This window comes from Tamandua tetradactyla, chromosome 2 (assembly GCF_023851605.1).
Source record: "Tamandua tetradactyla isolate mTamTet1 chromosome 2, mTamTet1.pri, whole genome shotgun sequence".
In the NCBI taxonomy this organism is placed as follows: Eukaryota; Metazoa; Chordata; class Mammalia; order Pilosa; family Myrmecophagidae; genus Tamandua; species Tamandua tetradactyla.
Window position 1 is genome coordinate 21791860 of NC_135328.1, and position 24189 is coordinate 21816048.

Genomic DNA, 24189 nt, shown 5'->3' on the forward strand with positions numbered 1-24189 from the left:
CCTTTTTAGCAAATGAAGATCCAGTTTTCCCAATACCATTTGTTGAAGAGACTAGTCTTTCCTAACTGGGCAGTCTTTGATTCCCTTGTCAAAAATCATTTGGCCATAATGTGAGGGTTGATTTCTGAACGCTCAGTTTGATTCCATTAATCCTGTCCTTGCAACAGTGCAATGCTGTTTTGATTACTGTGGCTTTGTAATAATTTTTAAGATTGGAAAGTATGAGTCCCCCAACTTCATTCTTCTTTGTCAAGATGGTTTTAGCTATTCAGGGTTCCTAACTCTTCCACATACATTTGATGATTGACTTCTCCATTTCTGCAAGGAAGGTTGGTAGAATTTTAATTGGAATTCATTGAATCTATAAATTGCTTTGGATAGTATTGACATCTCAATCATATTCAGTCTTACAATCCATGAACACAAAATGTCCTTCCATTTATTTAGCTCTTCTTTGATTTCTTTTAGCAATGTTTTGCAGTTTTCTATGTACATGTCCTTTACATTCTGGGTAGATTTATTACTAGATATTTATTCTTTTAGTTATTAATGTAAATGAAATTTTTTCTTCCAATTTTTCATTGCTTGTGTAAATAAACACTATTGATTTGGGGGTATTGGTCTTGTTCCCTGCCACTTTGCTGATTTCATTTATTAGCTTAGGAGTTAGTTGTGGGTTTTTTAAGATTTTTGTATATAGATTCATGGCATCTGCATTTAGGGAAAGTTTTACTTCTTCTTTTCCAATTTAGATGCCTTTTATTTCTTTTCTTGCCTAATTACTCTGGCAAGAACTTCCATTACAATGTTGAATAACAGTGGTGACAGTAGGCATCCTTGTTTTGCTCCAGATCTTAGAGAGAAAGCTTCCAGTCTTTCGTGGTTAATTAGGATGTCAGCTGTGAGCTTTTCATATATGCCCTTTTATCATGTTGAGGAAGTTCCCTTCTATTCCTAGTGTCTAAGTTTTTTTAATCAAGAAGCAGAGCTAGATTTTGTCGTATGTTTTTTTTCCCCCTCATCAATTAGGATCATCATATGTTTGTTTGTTTTTTTTAACCCCTTCATTGTGTTAATGTGGTATATTTACGTTAATTGATTTTTCTTTTTTAATACAATTTTATTGAAATGTATTATATTTTCACATTCCATTTAATCATCCAAATTGTGCTATTAATTGATTTTCTAATGCTGTACCAATCTTGCATACAAGGGCTAAATCCCACTTGGTCATGGTATATAATTATTTTAATATGCTGTTGAATTCAGTTAGCTAGTATTAAGGATTTTTGCATCAATATTCATAAGAGATATTGGTCTGTAGTTTTCTTGCCATCAAGGCAGTATCAGGGTTTGAAACCTAATTAATTTGATTTAAAAGACTTAAATGCTTTATTTCTTGCAGAATGGAAGGTTGATAAAATATTCATAACTGTTACATTTATATTTGGGTGTTTAGATTAGGTCTGGTATCATCTCATGCATAATTCCATTTAATCTAACAATGACTTTTTCAGTGTGTAGTACATGAGTTAGAAGTTCAAGTTTTGATCTCAGACAGACCCAGTTTCAAATACTGATTCCTCCACTTGCTAATGCATAACCTGAGAGAAGTTTCACCACAATAGCTATAACCCAAAGTTTCCTCATCTGGAAAATGTGACTATTTCTAGTATCTGTGCCATATACTTATTACTGTGAAGATGAGATAAGACAGCACATAGTAAATTCTCAATACGTATTAGCTACAATTATTATTATATATTATGATATACATTTTACTAAAGAAAAAACTAATTGAGAAAATAATTTACCAAGATATAGAGGTAGCAACATAGAGAAAAATCTAAATGTTTTTTTTTGATCCTATAGCTAGACCTCTTCCCAAAGCCCTGAAAAAAAAAACTCCATTTCAACACCTGCCATCTTAAGTCTTCTTAACACCACCAGTGTTTGCTATACCTAATTCTTTGCATTTTCTTTTAAGGTTCTACTATTATATCATTTTTCCAAATATAACCACCAAGGTAAATTTTATAACAGTTCAAATTTCCAAATCCTGCCTCTTTCTCACTTCCTTTGTCCAAACAGTGAGAATTTTATCTCGCTGCTTTCTCTTTCTAATTGCTTTAGGAGATAAAATGAAATCATTATGAATAGATTTTCTGGGGATCAAAATCAGAGAATGGAGCTGTTCAGCAATGTTTTTCATTGTCAGTATACTTTGTTATACTTCATTTTTCCATGAAGCAATCACCACGTTGGCTTCTGGCTCACCTTACCCTTCTCAAATCAAGTTTCAAAGAAGATTAAACTGAAATGATGTCTTCTGAACATTTTATTTCTGCACCTAAGCTGGCTTGACATTTCTTAATGTATTACATACCGGTTTAATGTTATCTCCATAAAAGCAATGTCTTCCAGTTAACCGTATCTTCAGAAATGTCCTCAAGGCTGTTTAGCCATCTTGTTTATTTGGCAAAATGGCTTGCTAAGAGTTGCAAAACCGTTTGCTAAGAAAATGATCAGATCCACTAAAGTATAAAAAAACAAGTAGTTAGTTCTATGAACCACATTCAAGCATTTTTGAGCGTCTTCAAGAATTTAAAAGTGACTTAAAGTGTATATGCTCATCTTAGCCAACTTGATGCTTCATACAAGTCTCTTCCAGTACATAAAAGACTCCACTGGGGTCGTATCTGCCAAAATGGCATCAGAGGTCCCATCCCAAACAAACCTATCAGTATTTATATCCTTGGAGCTCAGACTTATTGTAATATTTCACACCTAAATTATTGAGAAAGCTTGCTCTAAGCCTCAAGGAATATCTCAAATGTTAACTATATATCTTCTTTCTGATCTAGTTTTCCCAGTCTTGGTGTCTAAGATTTCTTCTCATTCCATGCAATATAATCATTCTGTGTCCTTTCACTCTCTTAAGTTTCTGCATGCCTCTTAGGTCTATCTGACGTTTCTCTTGTTTATTTTCTACTTCCTCTCTCTGCTTAAAATTAAGCTCCATGAGAGCTGGAAATCTCGTTGGTTTGTTACTGGGTTTTTTTTTTGTTTGTTTATCTGTTTTTTAATAAGGGCAGAGGCTTGACACTTAGAGACCACTTAATAAATATTAAATGAATGAACAAGTAAATGCAGGGCCTCTGACTTTTTCTAAATCCTTGTGACTGAAGTTTGGCTGTTCTTCAGAGATTACACTCATTTTGGGTGTGATCAACTGATTTTCAAAATAAGTTTGTCTTGCTAAAAGTAAACCTTCATTATTAAAAAGAAATTATAAGCACATTGTTTTCTGAAAGGAAAGGGGGGCTATGAGCTAGATAGTTTCAGAGTCCAAATAAAGATCTTTTTCTGACTGTAATTTCAATAATAGTGTTTTTCTACCTAAGTATTACTATAAAGCATCAATATCTCTGATTGAATTCTCCCAGGGTAAGCTGGAGTCATAACATACAGAGACATTTACACATTGTAGGGGGTTTCGACTTTCTGCCTGCAATGGGAAGCAATTGAAGAGTTTTAGATAGAGGCAATACTGTAAGGCTTTCCATTAAAAAAAAAAAAAACTTCTCTGGCTTCACTATGGGAAATGAATTAAGGAGGGAAGAGTGAGTATTCTGAGGCTGGATTTGAAGTTTACTGAAGTAATGGAAGTGAGAGATGATGCTGGGTTTGTTCTGCTTCTGTGCTTACCAAGCATCCTTCAGACTTTAATTTGCCTGTCTGCCTTAGGAGCACATATTAGATATACCAATACAAGAATGCTGATCCTTGTAAAAGTATCGTTTTTCTTTCTAAATTAATATATTAGCACTCTGGTTTTATACATCTGTTTGGTAAGTTTAGTTACCATGATTCTATTTGTGTTTTAAAAAATTTTCCTAGCTTCTGAGACTGAATCATAACCTTGATCTTGACATATTCATCAAGATAATGATACCTTGTGAAAACCTCATGAAAGTCATCTTTTCCTGGTGACATCCAGACCTCCACATTGGCTATGCTTCATTTCATTTTTAATTTGCAATATACTTTTAATCTGTAATGATATCTTAGGGCCATCACTAACTCTCAGGTTAGCTGCAGAAATAGACTCCTTTTTTCTCTATTTATTGTATTTATTCATCTATTTTTACTTAGAATAAATGTCTGCTTTTTAAGGAATAATATCCAAGATCCAACAATAAGGAAAGAGTCCTTATGCACCCCAAATTCCTGCAGTAGTTAAGCAGATGTGAGATACAAAAAGAGGGTGAAGTGGTGAGGAAGGGGTATGTACATAGAAACAATTAGCTCTCAACTCTTGTTTTGGGGTTTTCACAGTCCTTGGTTTCTCCCTTTAATTCCTGGCACCACCAGTCCTCTTTATAACGAGCAATAACAGCTACCAATTTGTAGGCCACTTACTGATATTACTATCAATAAGCTTTTTATTATAAACCATAATTGTTTTCTTGTTAGAGTCTTCGTTGTACTGTGCCTGCTGCATCTTGCCTTGTCCTTATATAATAGTTAAAACATATCTTTAGTTCACTGAAATTAAAGACGGTTGTGTTCTATTTTTGTTCTGATTCATAGAGTAAAGTCCTATTAGGAGAGAGAAGTTTACGTATTAAAAATTCATAGATCATTCTCTGTTTTTATAGCTTTGTTTCGTGTCTTTTGCATTATTATCCCTTCCTCCCAGATTATTTTTCCCATGCAAATATCCTTGAATTCGCTTTATTTCTATTTGCTGTTGTTGCCATGAAATATGAAATATTGAAGTCCTTCTTCCAAAACGTGCCCAAAAATATATGGATGATCATAAAATTTTGCCTTAATTTGATCTGGATAACACGAAGGAAGATGAAATGTCTTTTAAACCTTCTAAGCCACAGAGAGTACCATACTGTCATTCATAATTCTGAAGCTGGATATAGACTTCATCCAAATGAACTATAATGGCCCCCTCATCCAAGACTGGAGAATCAGGGCAGGGCAATAAATTCAATATGTAAATATTAAATCGTTGATGTTTTTACAAACAAGATTGAAATCAAGAATGTGGCTTCTTTTGTGAGCAAGTAAGCCTGAATGCAAAGACTTAGCCCCCCATCCGTAGTTACAGTTGACTGGGACACACCTCAAAATGTGTGGTGCCTGTATCTAGAAGAGCAGACATAACATTTCCCCTGTGGCTAATACACTTACTAAAGAAAGGAAAGAAAAAATGTCTAGATATTTACAACCTGCATTTTCTCCAAAACTCAGCATTTAGGTGTCTTTCCCTCCGCAGGAGAATAAATTCATGTCAGAAGTGGTACACAAATGGATGCCCCTCCACGCATAAGAAAACATTAAGAGAGAATAGAATAAACATTCCCCTTTAAAAGTACCAAAGTAGTCCATTGCATCATTTCTTTTCTTCTTTTTTTCCCCATATCCCTTTTGTATATCACTGATTTCAAAGTGATCTACTGTGACCACATGACCTTTTTGCCATTTTAATTGTGAAACAGAAATATAATATGGATAAATGCAGAAAGTGTGTGCAGTTTAATAAAAAAAATTAATCATATATCTGTCTAACTTTCATCCTTATTGAGTAATTAGAAAATTATGAGCATCCCAGAATATCCCCTATGCTCCTTCCTGGTTGCAGTCCCCACTCCCTGCCACCCATATCACAGATAAACTTCATCTGGATCTGAGTGACAAGCATAACTTTGATTTTTCCTTAACATTTGAAGTTTTAAAAGTTTAAATATGGACTGTTTGCCTAGTATTAAACTAAATATAAGTGAACATTTTACATATTCTTTTGCATTGTTTCTTTCAATCGACATGTTTGTTAAATTCATGTATGTTATATGTAATTGCAATTCATTCATTTTTCATTGCTTGATAATATTCCATTTATGAATATACAATAATTTATTTAACCATTCCACTGTGACAGATATTCAGATTGCTGCCAATTTGGGGATATTAAGAAAATGCTGCTCTGTATATCCTTGAATTATATTGTGGCACATAGATCCCCCAGTTTCTTGGTGTAGAATCTCTAGGAATATATTTAAAGGTAAAAGGATATGAATCTGGTCAGTCTAACTAGATGAAATAAACACGATGCAGTGATTTACACACCCACCAGTAGTGGAAGAGAGTTCCAATTTTTCACCTCCTTGCACATGGCACTGTCAGTCAATATGTGTTAGCATTTCTGAATAGTGTGAGGTGATACCTCAGTCTTGACAGCTTTAATTTCAATTTCTTGTGGACCTTCTCCAGCTCTTTTTATAATATTCATTATGTACTTAATTATGCATTTTTTGTAGAAATAGAGTTAATATTTGTCTCCCTGTCTCCTTCATTTTATTGCTTTCTCTCAAGGTTAGAGAATTTAACAGAACCAACTGGTTTTACAGAAACAATTTTATAGGTATTATAGGGAACATATTCTTTCAGTTTTTACTTTTTATGTTTCCTGTGGCACCCATGCTTCACTGAATGTTGACATAAGCTCATGTGGGGCTTATTTTCTAGACAAAATGGGGATAAGCCAAACTGCTGAACTCAGAGTTGCCTTTCCCCTTGAATTCTCAATAAGAGCTTTTCTGGATGGTTCTCTCTTCCCTTAGGCTATGTATCAGGAAAGTCAGAAAGACCCAGAAACAGTCTCCATAGAGGTCACAAAGAATATTATGAATGAAATATCTGTAGTACTAGTCATTGTTCTATATTTCTGGTGGCTCAAATACCAGCTTAGTACTTGTTCCTTCAGAAATGAGTATCCATTCCTTCTTACACAACTGGCTGCCATACTTCAGCATTTCATTTTAATTATTTCAATGATGAGGTTTTACAAAATATTTAATCATTTGACAAACTATGTTAGAACAATGCCCAGATAAATAATATTTTAGAGAAGTAGAAAAAGTCAAGATCCTTCTATTCAGATACAATCAATAAAATAATTTAGAAATATTTTGTAAATTTACTTTTTTATATATACTTAGGCCTCATATTTACCATTTTATACACCACATATAATTTTATACTGCCTTTATTCACTTGATATTTGGAAGATGACTTTCTCATGTCATCAAAAATTCTTCACAAATATCAGTTTAAAGGCTACATATTATTTAACTCAATATATGTTTCACTATGTATTTAACCATTCCGTTTTATGGATATGTAACTTGTTCCCAAGTTTGTTTATTACATATAATGCTGTAATGAACATCTTTGTGGATAAAATTTAGCACTTAAGATCATTTTATTGGGGTCTAGAAAACTTGGCCAAATGGTATAAAAAATTTTAAGGTTTTTGATACATCAAAGAAAAACTCATCCAGTCAACGTGAAATAGACTAAGATGACTTTATTCATCGGATGGTATAGCAGGGGAGAGATGGTAGAACTCAACTCCATTGAAACAAGTCAGCCAGCTTTTTAAGGACTGGCAGTGTGTTGGAGGAAAAGCAGTGGAAGATATTAAGGGGAGGGGTGTTGATCATAGGATGAGTGAGGGGTTTATTGGAGTTGCAGTTAGGATGGTTTGATTTCATAAAGAGGGGTGAGGGATTTACAGAAGCTGTGCTTAGGACTGTTTGGTTCAGAAGATTTTCCTTTGCAGTAATTAAACCACCTGGAATCTTTAAGGGCTGGAAGGAAGGATAGCTGTGCCAGGGTAGCCAGTGCAAGTGAGAGAGAGAAGGGGGAGATTGGGAGTGAAATAGATTATTTACGGTAGTTAGGATTGAAATTGCCCTTTTCCCCTTTTCACCTGTGAAGTCCAAGTTGTTTTCTCTGCAGTCCCACAGCTGTAAGGCTAGTTTCAAGGTAGCCAGGACCCGGGAGGAAGCTAGGTGGGGAGGTGGTGGAGGAACATGAGGACTAGGACTGGCAGTTTGTTTAAGAGAAATAAATACAGTCATGGTCAGATACGTGATGGTGAAACCTTTTCCATATTCTGTATAGCTCTTAATGTTTCCCTTAGTTATGTGTCTCCACCTCACTCCATATTTCCCAAAATTCAGTATATTAGAATGAACATTTATTTTAATTTCCATTATTGTATTTTTAGCAATGAATCCTCTGTTTGTTGACAAATAGAAAATATCCAAGTATTTGTTTTAATGAGAATTATCAGCAGTTCTCTGCTGATAAATTCCCCTTTGGAAAAGCTGTGAATTGGGGTCCTGGATCTAAGCTGGAGATCTGGAATGCAGGGCTAGAGATGGGATAAAGTGGTACAAGTCATGGGTTATGTCACCTGCAGGCAAAAGAGGCCTGAAAGACAGCCTTCAGAGAAGACGCTTACTGAGAAGTCAAGTGAATTGTAAATCCAAAGAGGACAGGCAAAGAATCTATGCATGTGTTCTCTTGGATCACTTGTTCTGGGGGATGCTGCCCACCAAGTCAGAAGGACTCAAAAAAATCCTGTGGAGTGGTCTGTGTGATGAGGAACTGAGGCCTCCTGCCAACAGTCCTATGAAAAAGCCATCTTGGAAGTGGATCCTCACCAGGCAAGCTTCAGATTGCAGCCCGAGTCAATATCTAAACTGAAATCTCAATGTCATGAGATCACTTGAGCCAGAATCATCCAACTAAGTCATGCCTGAGTTCCTGACTTGCAGAAACTTAAAAATAATAAGTATGTGTTGTTCTAAGCTACTAAGTTTTAGGATAATGTGTTATGCAGCAATAGATATCTACTTCACCTGTATAATTTTTTTCCCAATAAGTGATACATGATAGCATGTATCACTTATTGGGAATTGAATCATGTCCCCCAAAGACATATTCAAGTCTTAATCCATGTTCCTGTAGGTCTGAACCTATTGATAAATAGGATCTTTGAAGATGTTATTATTTAAGTGTGGACTCACTTATGAATCTTTGAAGATCTTATTTAGATGAGCCCAAATTGAACCAGGGTGGGCTTTAATCCATATGGCTGTAGTCCTTATAAGACAGAGGAAACTTGAACACAGTCAGTAGAAGCTAGAAGTCAGTAGAAGCCAAAAGTCAAAAGAAGCCAGAGAATGAAGCAGATCACCATGTGACAGAGGTAGAGATGCAAGTCAAGGAACCCCAAGGATTGAAGCAAGTTAGCATCAGAACACTACAGATTCCAGGAGAAAACATGGTTTGTCAAGACATTGATTTTGGAGTTCTATCCTCCCGAACTTGAGACAATAAATTCCCTTTGTTTTGTTTAAGCATATTCATTGTGTGGTATTTATCATAGCAGCCCCAGAAAAACAACAATACCTACTAACATACATATGTCAAGTAGGCACTTTAAGTACTTCATCTCATTTAATTCTCAAAATAGCCCTGTGAGAGTTCCTACTTAGAACAATGGAAATGTTTTGGTAATAGTTAAAAGGGAAATGTTAAAAGGGAAAATATCATATATCAAGTACATATGATATTAGAATATTTTTTTAAATCTATGAACTCCACATAGATTTTCTTTCATTTTTTAGCAATGTTATGTAGTTTTCTGTGTGCAAGTCTTTTACATTCCTAGTTAATTCCTAGATACTTGATTCTTTTAATTGCTATTTTGAATGGAATTTTTTCCTTAATCGACTCCTCAGTTAGGTAATTTTTTGTGTATAGAAACATCACTGATTTTTAAACATTAATTCTATATCCTGCCAGCTTGTTGAATTTGTATATTAGTTCAAGTAACTTTGTTGTAGATTTCTCAGGATTTTCCAAGTATAGTATCATGTCATCTGCAAATAATGAAAGTTTTACTTCTTCCTTTCCAATTTGGATGCCTTTCATTGCTTTTTCCTGCCTGATTGCTCTATCTAGAACTTCTAGTACAGTGTTGAACAATAGTGATGACAGACGGCATCTTTGTCTTGTTCCCAGTCTTAGGGGGAAAGTTTTCAGTCTCAAACCATTGAGTATGATGCTGGCTATGGGTTTGTCATATATATCATATTTATCAAAGTTTTCTTTGATTCCTACCTTTGAAGTGTTTTATCAGAAAAGGATGTTGAATTGTGCCGAAAGCTTTCTCAGCATCTATCGATATGATCATGATTTTTCCCTTCTGATTTGTTAATGTGCTGTATTACATTAATTGATTTTCTTGTGTTGAACTATCCTTACATTCCTGGTATAAACCTCACTTGGTTGTGGTATATAATTCCTTCAATGAGTTGTTGGATTCAATTTACTAGTATTCTTTTTTTTTTTGATTTGCTAGTATTTTGTTGAGAATTTTTGCATCTATGTTCATTAGGGACATTGACCTGTAGTTTTCTTTTCTTACAGTGTCTTTCCCCAGTTTTAGAATTAAAGTGATGTTAGCTTCATGAGTTAGGTAGTATTCCTTTTTCCTCAGTGTTTTGGAAAAGTTTGAGCAGAATAGGAATTAGTTCTTTTTGGAATGTTTGATAAAATTCCCCTGTGAAGCCATCTGGTCCTGGGTTTTTCTTTGTAGGAAGATTTTTGATGGCTGGATTGATTCTCTTTACTTGTGATTGGTTCATTCAGATCTTCTATTTCTTCTTGACTCAGTGTGGCTTGTTTCTGTGTTTCTAGGAGCTTGTCCGTTTCATCTAAGTTGTCTAGTTTCTTGGCATATAGTTGCTCATAGTATCATCTTATGATTTTTTTTATTTCTTCAGGGTCTGTAGTAATGACCCCCCTTTCATTTCTGATATTGTTTATCTGTATCCACTCTCTCTCTTTTTCTTTGTCAGGCTTGCTAATGATCCATCAATTTTATTGATTTTCTCAAAGAACCAACTTTTGGTTTTATTGATTCTTTCAATTGTTCTTTCATTCTGCCATTCATTTAACTCTGGTTTAATGTTTGTTATTTCTCTTCTATTTACTTTTGGGTTAGTTTGCTATTCTTTCTCAAATTCCTCCAGGTGAGCAGTCAAGTCCTCCATGTTTGCTCTTTCTTCTTTTTTTAATACAGGCATTTAAGGCAATAAATTTCCCTCCCAGCACAGCCTTTGCCACATTCCATAAGTTCTGATATGTTGTATTCTCTTTTTCATTAATCTCCAGATAGCTAAGGATCACTCTAGCAATTTCTTCTTTGACACAGTGGTTGTTTAAGAGTGTGTTATTTAATGTCCATATTTTTGTGTAAGTTCTTGTTCTTTGGTGTTTATTGATTTCCAGCTTCATTTCATTGTGATCAGAGAAAATGCTTTGAATAATTTAAGTGTTTTTAAATGTATAAAAACCCATTTTGTGCCCCAGAATATGATCTATCCTGGAGAATTGTTCATGAGCATTAGAGAAGAATGTATATCGTGGTGTTTTCGGGTGTAGTGACCTAGCTATGTCTGTTAGATATAATTAATTTATCAAATTCTTTAAGTTCTCTAATTTCTTGTTGATCCTCTGTCTGGTTGTTCTGTCTAAACAGCCTTAGAACTGTAAACTTACGACTTAATAAATTCCCCTTTTAAAAAAGATATTCAGTTTCTGGTATATCGAATTTTGGCAGATAACTAACTGGAACAATGTAGTAGATTGTTTTTCTCTTACTGCTTTCAGGATTTTCTGGCTCTCTTCAACATTTCATAGACTGATTAGTATGTGTCTTGGGGTAGGCCTTTTTGGATTTATGCTATTTAAAGCTCATTGGACTTCTTTGATGTGCATATTTATATCTTTTATAAATGGGGGAAGTTTCCCCCATTATATCTTCAACTAATCTTCCTAGCCCTTTTCTCTTCTACTTCTGGGTGAGCAGTGATTCTTATAGTTGTGCACTTTGCTTTGGCAATCATTTCCCTGTGATCCAATTCAAATTTTTCCATCGTTTTTGCCATTTTCTCATTTGTGTGTTCAAAATCAGTTGTCCTGTCCTCTAGCTTACTTATTCTTTCTTTTGCCTCTTTAAATCTGCTGTTGTATGCCTCTTGTGTATTTTTCATTTGGTCTACAGCATCTTTAATCTCTGCGATATCTGCTTTTTCTATTTATTCTTTCAGATTCCTCTTCGTGTTCTTCTGATGTCTCCTTGATCTTCTTTACATCATTAGCCATCCAACTGATTCTGTTCAGAAGAGTTATATGAACATCTTTCATTAGTTGTTCCAAAGTCTGTGTCTCCTCAGGTGTTTTAATTTGGTCATTAGAATGGGCTATATCTGTCTGCATCTTTATATGCTTTGTGATCTTCTATTGCCTTCTAGGCATGTAAATATCTTGATAAGGTTACTTTGGAAAGTGATTTCCTTCAGTAATCTAAATCTTTGTATTTATGAAATGGATGTGGAACAGGATGCCAGGGGCAGGGGCACAACAGTGTTGCAGTTCAGGTATAGGCATAGGTTGGAGATGCTATATTGGTGCTGGTGAGCATGGTGTGCAATATTATGGAGGTGGGGTGTGAGGACCATGGAGGTGGGGTGCAGCTCAGGCAGGAGCAGAAGTAGTAGAGCTAGGATTTCACTCCATAGCATGCTAAAACCAGGCCCTTTTAAATCATTCCTGGAATTAATGTTAAAATCCATATTCTGGACATGTGACACCTATGTTTTCCTTTTTTGCAGTCACATTCAGCTTTTTCCAGTAATAGGATACAATCACATGTAGAAAAAGGATCAAAGCTAGAGATTATCACTTAGAAGAAAATGTGTAATGCTACTCTTCGAGAAATATCTGTTGCTCCCCAATGGACACTTTGAAGACAGTAGCTTCTAGACTTATTCATGTACATTGTAATATTCTGTGGCTTTACCTGCATGCTAGAGTACACCTGAGTAAATATCATAAATTTTATTGGTGAAGGAGAAAGCCCTAATCATAAGTAATGATTATATCATACTAAAAGTGTAGTCAAGCATGATGTTTCTTGGATGACTAGCAGTTGGAAGTATTAATCAATTAATTTAAAAGGTCATTTCAAAGAAATGTGTGAACAGAATGCTTACTTAAATTGTCCTTCAGGTTTCAATTCATTTTCTCTAATAGAAAGAGAGTAAACTACTATTTATCATCATTATAAAACCCATCATATTCCAAGGTGTCAATAACACTGAGGGAATCTTTCACTATCAAATGCAAGAATACTCCCCACCTAGCAATTTGTGACAAAACATGCTTCAAGTGACTGTGCTTGAGTGATTTTCAGCTGGATGACAGAATGGTTAAATATGCTAGAAATACCTCTGCAGTATCCCCAAAGAATTCCTGGCTGCTTCTGCTGCCTACCATTCTTAAGTCCATCTAGATATCCTGAACCAGCTTCCCACAAACTCAGACATGTCTCTATTTTGAGAGCAACTCTGTTAAAACCCCATATATGCATGTATTGCTTCCTGAGGGACATTTTGAAGACAGTAGTTTCTTGACTTAATTCAAGTCTATTTCTGACCTGAATTATTACTACAATAGTCTTTTTGCTGGTTTCCAGTCATGGTCCCCTCAAATTGACCCAGTGTCCTGCTGCCAAAATTTGCTTGTGAAAACTCACATATGACTATGCCTCGGCACTTGCTCAAAATGCTTCAAATCATCCCCACCCTCTTGAACTACGGGGTAAAATGCTTCATTATGCATCCCCTACCCTGCATTCCAGCTGTATCTCTCCTTACTCCCTACCTTGCACTGTATGCTCCAGCAATTTCAAGCTACTAACAATGTTCTGTTCACACAGTACTTTGCATTTACTTATGATTCCCCTCTATCTGGAAAAACTTCTAATCATCAACCCTAGCTAACTCTTATTTATCCTTTAAGACTTAACTCAGGCATCACTCTTTCTGGAATCCTTCCTGATCTTTCCAGACTTGGTTGCTGCAAAATAGTTGGATCATTCTTATCACTTTGAGATGTTATTATTATTTATTTAGAAATGTATCTCCCTTACTAGAAGGTGATCTCCTGTAGCATATGAGCAATATATATTTTTTTCTCTGTGTCCACTATCTTGTGTAAGAAGTTCGGGATGTGGTTTTGGAAGGCTCCCTTAGGACAGGTCGCTTAGGGAAGCTCTAATAAGATGTTAGACAAAGTGACTACATGTGTTTTCTCCTTATTTCTCCCTATAAATTCCTATCCTAGGGCTCCCTAACAGCAATAAGATCTTATGTTGTTATAACAATTTACTATTTTCAAATTTTCACATATGCCCTATCAACCAAACTTGCTAGACATTAATGATTTTATGTCTAAGTAGGAAACCTGAAGAAGATAAATGTAAGATAAGTAGCCATGGTCAGAGGCCTAGTGAGCATCAGAACCAGGATAAGGTCCCAGGTCTTCTCAATATAATTCTGTGATATTCTCAACCTGGTCTTTTGCTGCAAAGTGTGCTTCAAATGCCTGTGCATGGATGATTCTCAACTGGGGTGAAAGAATGACTAAAATATGTTAGAAATACCTCTGTAGTATTCCCAAAATTCACATGGCTTTCCCTGCTGCCACTTTTGTTCCCACCCAGATATCCTGCACCAGCTGCCCAAGAAATTCAGTTATGCCTCCCTTTTGAAAACTCAGATTATACGTGGTGCATATACAGTATGGGAGGAAAAGAAGGTAAAAGAAACCAAATAGTCTTTTGAGACTTCTTATTTATGTATTCACTTATATCAAGAATTTCATGTGTAGCTTAGTTATTTCAATTTAGGATTCAGGCATGTTTCTGCCTGTATGTAGGACTAAAAGTTTGACTTTAGTATGCTATTTACATGAGTGCTTTAGTTTTCTTGGCTGCTCAAGCAAATACCATCAAATGAGTTCTCGTAAACATTTATTTGCTCATGATTTGAGCATGGGAAAAAGTCCAAATCAAGTTGTCAAGGGAATGCTTTCTCCCTGAAGACTGTGGCACTCTGGGACTGGCTGCTAGCAATCCTTGGTCCTTAGCTTGTCACATGGAAAGGCACATGGCGGCATCTCTTGGTTTTTCCCTTCTCTTCCAAGTTCCATTCATTTGCTTCCTGTGGCTTTTTTTCTTTCTCTGAATTTCATTACACTTATAAAAAACTCCAGTAATAGGATTAAGACCCATCCTGATTAAGGTGAGCCACACCTTCAGTGAAGTAACCTCATCACAAAATTTGATTTACAATGGATTTATACCACAGGGATGGATTAAACTGAAGAACGAGTTTTTCTGAGGTACATACAGCTCCAAACCACCACAATGAGGGACTGATATTTCCTTAATAAAATCTCAGAAGAGGGAAATCTCAGTTTTCTAGGGACTGAAATTTCCCCAGAAAATCTTATCCTGAGAAAAGAGCAGTTTCAAACAGGACAGAGATTCAAGGAGAAAAGAGCTTGCCACTTCTGCTAACCTCAGGATTTGACCTCAGAGCGAAGGGAGAGTAAGATTTGAGGTTTTGTTCACATTATTTATCCCACCCAACCAGGCAGGGCAGGAAAGAAGCCAGCAATTCAGAGAAGAAGCTCTGTTCATAAATAAAAGATAATTTGTGGCAAGATTCCCTTTTTGGTTGTGTTTCTGTTAACTGAGTGTAGTGATGCAGAATCATGATGGTGCATAATAAGCCTCTTCCACAGTTAATGACAATCCCCACATCAATTTCCAAAAAAACCTTGAAAAGTTAAGTGAAAACAGTTTAGAAAATCAGCCAAATGCGTAATTCTGCTTTGATATGGCTTGTGAAACACCTAATCCTGTGATATACCTGATTCATAGGTATAGGAATGATGGGGAAAGAGCCTCACTCTTTTCCTCCTTGGGTTTTTGATGCTTGGATCCTCCCAGGCATCATTCTGACCTAAAAATATGTTGAAGCTGTTGAGAAACATGCAGACCTGTTAAAAAAACTATTATAATTTGATCCTCTTCTTAACCTGATTGCAAAATAGCTTGCCCCCTGGAATCTAGAACTGTCATCAAATATTCACTGATTGGCTTTTCAGGTTAGCTTTTTACTTTCATTCAACCTACCAGTAAAGATATGTGATGTTATAGCAAGAAAAAGGTTTGAATTCACAAATTAGTGTAAAGCAAACGGAAGATTCTACAAACGAGAGCCACAATTTACATTAGACCAGCAAATTAAACTAGAGATTAAGGACTGTGGAGGAATCAACCAAAGAAATAGTTAGGGTTCTTTTTTCTGTAAGATAAAATAGCACCTATCTGTCAGGGAAGAAAATAATAAGTAGTGAAAAAGCACGTACACAAATGAGAGTCATGTGAATGGAGGCTAGAGGGTTGGGGAAATGGGAGTTGGGGGAGGCATATGAAGAAATGTTTATTTAAAAATTTAAGTTTGAATTTGTGAGCTATTTTAGCATGTCTAGGCTCCCAAGTTCATTACTAAAAAAAATACGGAGCTGAGGAATATCCCATGGTGTCAATCTTGTGGGATTCTTTTCTTCTCAGTAGAACACAGAGTTGCATTTTGTCTCCTCAACCCCCTCCAAAGCAGAAATAGAGATTCAAAATTCACAGGCTTTCCAGCAGAATTCTTTACCTTCTCAGCAAGTATTTAAGGTTAGGGTTGAGAGACAAGAGAGAGAAAGGAAAAGTAACAATTTAAATATGACGAGGGATTCACGGGAGGAAGGAGGGGAACATGAAGTGGGAGGATAAAGAAGAAACTTCTTGTAAAGCAAAGTTTCTCAAGCAGGGTTTTATAGCAACTTAGAGTTCCAGAAGATGCCATTAGGGATTCCATGAAGGATAGTGACTGGAAAAAAAATTAAACAGGGTTTTTGAAACTTTGTGCTATGTGGAATGCTGGTATTTATGGTGATGGGAAGACATTGCCTTGTTTGCAATTCATTAGGTGTCTTTTAGCCCTGAATGGTAGAATGTGAATATATCATGTTCCCGTGAGTCCATTTTCAGTTTCTGAAACAAGAAAAGGGAATCCAATGATTATTGGTGAGCAGGCTGTTACATCCTTTCTTTATGGTATACTGATTCAGTCGTCCAGGTACAGACACCAAGACAGAAGTAAAGAGCTTTGTTGAGGTAAGTGCATGTAAAAGGTAAGGGGAAGAAAGGTAAGTAGGCAGGGAAGGTCTTCAACCTGGGATGCTGATCTGACATTTGTGAAAGCCTGGAGAAGAAATGAGAATCAGGTAGGAAAATTTTCAGATTGCAAGGCAGCTCCAAAAAAAGTCTCAGCCAGCCCTATGGGAATGATGCTCTAGGAGATTACATTCAGAGATTCTCCTTGGACATAAATTACAAGAACCTGTTTCCCTGCCATCCTCAGTCATTCCTTACGGGTTGCCTTATAAGAGGATATCTGTGGTTCAAACACTTCAGTGCATCTTCCTTACACCTGATTGTCAAGTTCTTCCTTGAAAGGAGATCCAAGTAACAAACCTTCATGGTCGCCACATAGTTTTGTGGTTCCCATCCCTGTGCTGCATGAATCGACTTTTCCATACACATCTAGGTCACAGCTTCTCCAGCTTCCAACTGCCCACCCTTCCTGGGGGAAAACTTAGAAGAGAGAGAAGAATGGGATGGAGCATAGCAGTCAGGCTCCTCTTTCACTGTTCTTTCTACATATCCATTCTCTTCTTGTCCCATTGTCTTACCTGATGATGTGATGTAAACCCACATTCCAGAGGTTACCATATATTTTTCTGAGGCCATGGTTGCTGCATTTTCCCACCCACAGTCACAGTTAGGCAGAGGGTACAAAAAAGCCCTGCAGTGAAACTTCCAGCTTCCCGGTACATTCCTCCCTTCCCCAACTGCTCAAAAAATTTTCACACTCAGTGTCCACTTCCATATAACTATCCACATATCTCCTTAGCAGTTCTTCTTGTCTCTGGTCTTCCAGGCCTTTTTCCTTCAGATTCCTGGACAGCTGGCCAGGCCATTGCCACTGTCCACACTTCTGTATATATTCTCATCTAGGGCCACTTCACATTCCACACAGAGTGGATGACCAGGTGCACTGCCTGTCTCTTTGCCCACTGGGAATTATTTTCCCTCATTTTTCCTATATTTCAAGACCTCCCCAGATGTGTTGCATTGTAGCCACTGCTCATTTTTGGTTTGCATCCACAAAGCAAGCTGACCCACCTGTGAGCCAACCTTAAGGTTTTTCCTTCTCCCTCTTTATAGTCATAGGTGCAAACTCTCTGAGGGAGGGACATTGGTGTAATTGTGTGGGGTGACATGATAGACTGTGCTACTTGCTCTTGCAGCTTACTCATAGCCTCTGTTCCTACTTGGGCTTCAACACAGATGTACCGTTTGCATCTTACAATGCACTGCTGCTGGCCTATCTGACAAAATCCAACTCATATTTAGAAGCTACGGATGGTTGGTCCTTGGTGTCCCATGCTCAAGTCTTCCATCTCTATAGATCAGATAACGTTCCAGGAGTTGTTTCTCCAAAGGTATATAATTCTCTGCTGCAGAGGGCATGTTCTTACTCCAGAACTCCAGGGGCCTGAACTGTGATTCTTCATTGGCGCCTGCCAAAAACTCTAATCCCACCACTGACACCCTCAATGCAAAGTTTCTGCTAGATCATATTGCTCACATTGCTGGGCTATTGGCACCTAATGCAGAGCCCATTCCTGATCCAACCCCAAACAAAGCTGCAAGCTGTTCATGCCCCTGATATATGGACCAGAGTAGTATTCCAGAGTGTTACATATATTTCCTCTAGAACCCAAATCGGTCTACAGGGCATTGCACTTCCTACGTAGTAACAGGGATGCAAGAAGCAGCAATTTGCCTTTACTTTGAAGGGGATATTTTTATACAATATAGACCATTGGACCCTTAAAATTTAATCTAAGTGACAGGTCTCTAAATCTGTAGCTATTGCCTCCCACCTTCTAGAGCATGTGCATTTTACCAAGACTACCCACATGCTAGCCATCTCATGCTCACCTTGTCTGATCAACATAATGTCATTACTGTAGTGGATCAGTGTGATATTCTATGAGATACCCAGACAGTACAGATATATTCAGGTTATATTATGACAGACAACAAAAGAGTAAACATAGTTATTAACCAAAAATATAAATGCAATTGGTCATCCATTCCAAAGGAATGCAAAATGTTTCTGATATAAAACAATGCATTTGCCAAGTCATAAGTTACATACCATATGTCTAAAGCATGGCAATCTGCTCCAACAAAGAAACCACATCTGCCACAATAGGGTTACTACTTGGATGAGCTTGCAATGGTGCAAAGTCATCCTCCAGGATCCATATGTTTCTGTAGGAGAAAGATTTCTGAATTTAATGGAGATAAAACAGCATCATCCGCTCTGCTTCCTTAAAATCCTAAGAGTAATACCAGTATCCACCAATATTTTGATTCACCATTTTTTGTTAGGGGCATAGAGGTGTGCAGTTTCAGAGACTTCTTGATTAGTCTGATTCCACAAGCCAAGGATGTATGGTGGGAGTTATTCCAAATGCCAAGTGTGTTGATACTAATTATATATTCAGAGACCTGGGAACTGACAGAACCAGTACTTCTACTATTAAGTTTAACTTTGGGCAAGACTCCATTTATTACTGGTCCTGTAGGTCTTCACTGTCACAGGGGATATGATGATACTTTGTGTTTTCAGATATCAGTGTCAACTCAGACCCTGCTTTCACAGCCCTCAACATGTCTGGATATCCCAAAACACAGTTATCTAACTAAATGGTTATAGATGTCTTTGAGGAAAAGCTGGGGAAACCAGGACAGGCTATACTTGCCATGATGTTGCCTGGTGCTTCCTACTCAGTAGTTCCTCCCAAAATGATTCAGAAATGATGTTCTAGAGGATGGGGAAGTAGAGTGGAAGGGACTCAAGGACAAGCTGTCCCTGAGTAGGCCCACTGCAGACACCACACACACACAATCACACACACACAATAACACACGCACAGAAAAACACATTCCCCAAATGATCGTTGATAGTCTGCTCTTCAACTGTCCTGGAAATACCTACACTTCCCTTTCAAAAGAGTGGGGTTTGCGACACAGGAGGTGGATAAGTGTCAAGATGAAGGTAGGAAGAAAAAAATCTCACCATCTGACCAGAATAAATCTGACAGAACAGTAAGAATGTCCCTAAAATATACCTTTTAAAAGGGATCCTCTATCTCCATGACAGAAGGTAGACTTCCCATAACCAGGAGAGGAAATGGAATAGATTACAAAGCATGACGGATCTGAGTTCCATCTCTTACCTACCCAAAGGCAAGTATGACATGAAACACAGCCAAAGTAACAGATGTGGAACTGAGAAGACGCAGAAAGGTAGATTGAGGTGAGAGGTTAAGGAGTTTCTGCTGTAATACCTTCTTACTGAGTGCTGGCACCTGGGTGGGTCATTTGTAATTAAGGGCTGAGCAGCATGAGATTTTATCATCATTTTCTCAGAAGGAACCAGAATCCCCGTACAGTAGTTGGAGCTTAATGACTTTATTTCTCTTGGCTGATATCAGACACATCATTGTCCAAAGGATGCAGACTACAAATACTTACGTTGCTACATTCAAACATTCAGTTGTGTGCAATCCACTCACCAGAGAGAATTCATTTGTGTTACAGGCTATGAAGCACATGTGCTTACTCTGTTCCCTTTGGGTCTCTTCGCAAGTTTCTTTGGGAAAAGAGAGGAAAGAAGAAAATAGAGAGAGCCAGTAAATTTTAGGACCAAATACCAGATTTTTAATGATGCCAAGACAATAGAGAAGACATATAATTTGTGAAGTACCCACAGGGCCCTAAAGCATGATTAGTCAAACACATAGAAAACATTTTCAAACCTTTTCTTAATTGTAACAGATGGTTGAGCAATAATTTTTTTATTCAAGCTGAAGGATGTTCTGCAAATATATCTGGCTGGCGCCCAGGCTGGCCAAGATATTATTTCTCTTTTCAGAGAAGTCTGTGTCTGAATTTGTGAACTGTTAGAATTGCTCCCACTAGCTAACTTGGTGAAAATACAATTATAGAAATAGAAATTCTTAGTATTTCTATTTCTAGAAATTTCAGAAATATAAATATTTCTATTTCTTATGAAATAAAATTTCAGAAGTAAAAGGGACCAGGCCCCCATATTCCTCTCATTTTTAAGATGAAACAAACAAAAACAAGCTACAAAAAACACACAACAGCTAAGATAGGCTAAGTGGTTTTTCCCAAGCCACATCAACTAATTAATTGCAGAGCTAGAACTCAAACTTTAAAAACCTGGTTTTAGTCAAGTGTTATTTCCTTCGCTATTACATATGTGATGCCAATAGCAATAATGACACTCTCAAAGAGACAGAAATAAGTTGTACAAAGTCACACAGCTACTCCTTAGCAAAACTTTATATACATTCAGGTCTTCTCACTTCACATTCAATGATTTCTGTACCACACCACATACAACAGTTTATAAAAGAGTTCCCAAGACTTGTTAGTTCCTATAGGAAAGAGCATGGAACAGAGAACACAGCAATAACTTTGGAATTAAATAGACCTAAATTCTAACCTCAGTGTTGTCTCCTGCTATCGGTGTGCACTTTGGCAACAGAAAATTCTCAAGTATCAGAACGTTGGTAAATCATCCATAAAACGAGGACATTGGCACAAATATCTTAGAATTGATATGAATTTTAAATAAGAATATATGTAAATATCTTCTGCAGTTCTTGGTACATATTAGGTACTCAGTAGCTGCCAGTTGAGCTAGTTGCTCATGGTATTGCTGGCTAGATGTCCTTAATTCTCCTTCTCTGTCAATCACGATTCAAGACACCACTCAAATGTCACCTTGTTGATTACTCTGAGAACTGTTTTCCAAAACGTTCTACTTACTGAGTCATCCACAAGTGTTTCCACAACAAATGCATCTATGACATTGTCTTGTTATTACTTATTTATTTTTATTCATCATATGCCATTTCCCAAACTATGAGTTCATTGAGGGCAGGGGCTGACTTTCATTATCATTATTTCAGACCCAGCAGTAAATGTAGACCTGGCTCTCCATATAATGGGTGCTCAATAATTTTTTCCTTTTTTTTTTTTTGTTGGAGCACAAGCTGGGACTGAAAATATTGGTTTGCAGAAATAGTGGATTAGTGACACCCTGAGCATTAATTTGCTAGTATTGACATGCATTTTCAGTTTTGCTTGGTGTTTTAGTTTTTTTTTGCTGCTCAAGCAAATACCATGAAATGGGGAGGTTAAACAGTGGCAATTTAGTAGCTCACAGTTTTGAGGTTAAAGAAAAAGTCCAAATGAAGCTATCATCAAGATGATGTTTCCTCCCCCAAAGACTGGCATTCTAGGGCTGGCTGCTGACTTCTACTTATGAAGAACTCTAGTAATAGGATTAAAACACATCCTGACTGAGGTGGGATACACCTCCACTAAAGTAACTCATCAAAAATCCTGCTTCCAATGGATTCACATCCACAAGAATGGATTAAATTTAAGAATATGTCTTTCTAGGGTACCTACAATTTCAAAGCACTACACTTGGGATGGAGAAAAATAAAGATTATTTTCTTTTCTTATGTTTACTCTTTCTGTTTTTTTTTTTTAACAGGGATATATTTTTTTTTTACACTGATATCTGAGAAGATAAAATGAAAAAATGGAAGACAAGATGTGTCTGTTCTGATCCAGTACAAGAAGTAATTTGATCTATATATAAAAAGTAACAAGAGGAAAAAGCCAAAGGGATCATTGTGAAATGGATTATCTTAGTTTACCAGGCTGCTATGACAAATACCACACAAGCACTTATGGACTCACAGTTTTGAGCCTAAAAATCTGTGCTGGTTTGAATCTGTTTTGTGCCTCAGAAAAGACTATGTCCTTTTAATTCATTCTTGTAGGGGCATGCCTATGCTGGAAGGTCCTTTTGATTAGGTTCTTTCAATTGAGATGTGACCTAGTCCATTCAAGGTGGGTCTTAATCCTTTACTGGAATCCTTTGTAAGAGGATAAAAAGCAGATAAATTTTGGAAAGAGCTCAAAAAAGAGATAAGCTAAGAGAGAAAGAAATACCCTGACACATTTTGGAGACAGCCATTGAAACCAGAATCAGGAGAGAAGGATCAGGAGATATCACCATGTGCCTTCCCATATGACAAAGGAACCCCGGATACCAGCAGCATTTCTTCAGGGAAGGTTCCTTCCTCTTGATGGCTTAATTTGGACATTTTCATGGCCTTAGAACTATAAATTTGTAACCTAATAAATCCCCACTGAAGAAGAGTAAACTCTTTCTGGTATATTGCATTCTGGCAGCATTAGCAAACCTAAATAGATTTTGGCACCAGAGAAGTGGATGCTACGATTGGTAAATACCAAAATGATGGAATGGATTTATAAATGGAAAAAGGGAAAATTTTGTAATAACTGTGAGACGCTTGATAGGAAAGGCCTATATTGCTTTGAGTAGACCATTGGTAGAAATATGGATGCTCAAGTCTCTTCCAATGAGGACTTAGACAGAAATGATGACTGTGTTGTTGCAAACTGGAAGAAAGACAATCCTTGTTTTAAAGTGACAGAGTGTGTCAAAGTTGAGTACTGGTATTGGGTGGAAGGTAGAATTTGAAATCAGTGTGCTCAGATATCTAGCTGAATTAATTGCCAAACTAAATATGGAAAATGCAGCCTGGCTTCTCCTTGCAGCATATAGTAAAATGTGAGAGGAAAGGGATAAGTTGAAAACTGAACTCTTGGGTACAAAGAAACCAGAAATTGATGGTTTGGAAAAGCAAGTCTCCAGAAAATAGAGCCCCATGTGAAGGATTTAATGAGTCAGCCATTTCAGTGCAAGACAGACTTGGAGATGGAGTTAGTCAGAAAGGATTTGTGAGAAGTCCTATTGTCTGATGGTTGAGATGCTTGTGAGCTGCATATCAAACTGACATGCAAAAAACAAGATCTTTATTAATGGAATCACTGCCAGCCTTGACTAAAGGGGACAGAAAAGGGACAGATTGAGAGAAAAATAACTTCAGACGCAGAGCCATGGAAGCTAAGATCTGGAACCAAGAAAACTCAGGCCAGGAGAATGTACCCACCCATGCATATGGAAAGAATGAGTTTTCCCTGGAGTTTGCAGAGGGTTTGCCTTCCACCTGTTCAAGAAGAATGTTATAACACCAAGGCTCTCAGATGCCTGGGAAATTGAGGGGCGCTTGGCTCTCAGTTATTCAGAAAGAATGCTGCTGCCCTGGGCCTCAGAGAGGGTAGAACACATTCCC

General features: G+C 37.0%; 1 protein-coding gene and 1 long non-coding RNA gene across 2 annotated transcripts in view; one reads left to right on the top strand and one right to left on the bottom strand.

Moving 5' to 3' along the window:
• SMC2 (structural maintenance of chromosomes 2) overlaps nt 1-24189 on the top strand; it is a 187259-nt gene that overhangs the window by 12511 nt on the left and 150559 nt on the right. The window lies entirely within an intron of this gene.
• Nucleotides 20345-24189, bottom strand: part of LOC143659170 (uncharacterized) — a 37881-nt gene continuing 34036 nt past the window's right edge. Inside the window, exon 3 of the long non-coding RNA XR_013163465.1 lies at nt 20345-20573. This is a non-coding gene — a long non-coding RNA (uncharacterized LOC143659170). The remainder of the gene's footprint in view (nt 20574-24189) is intronic.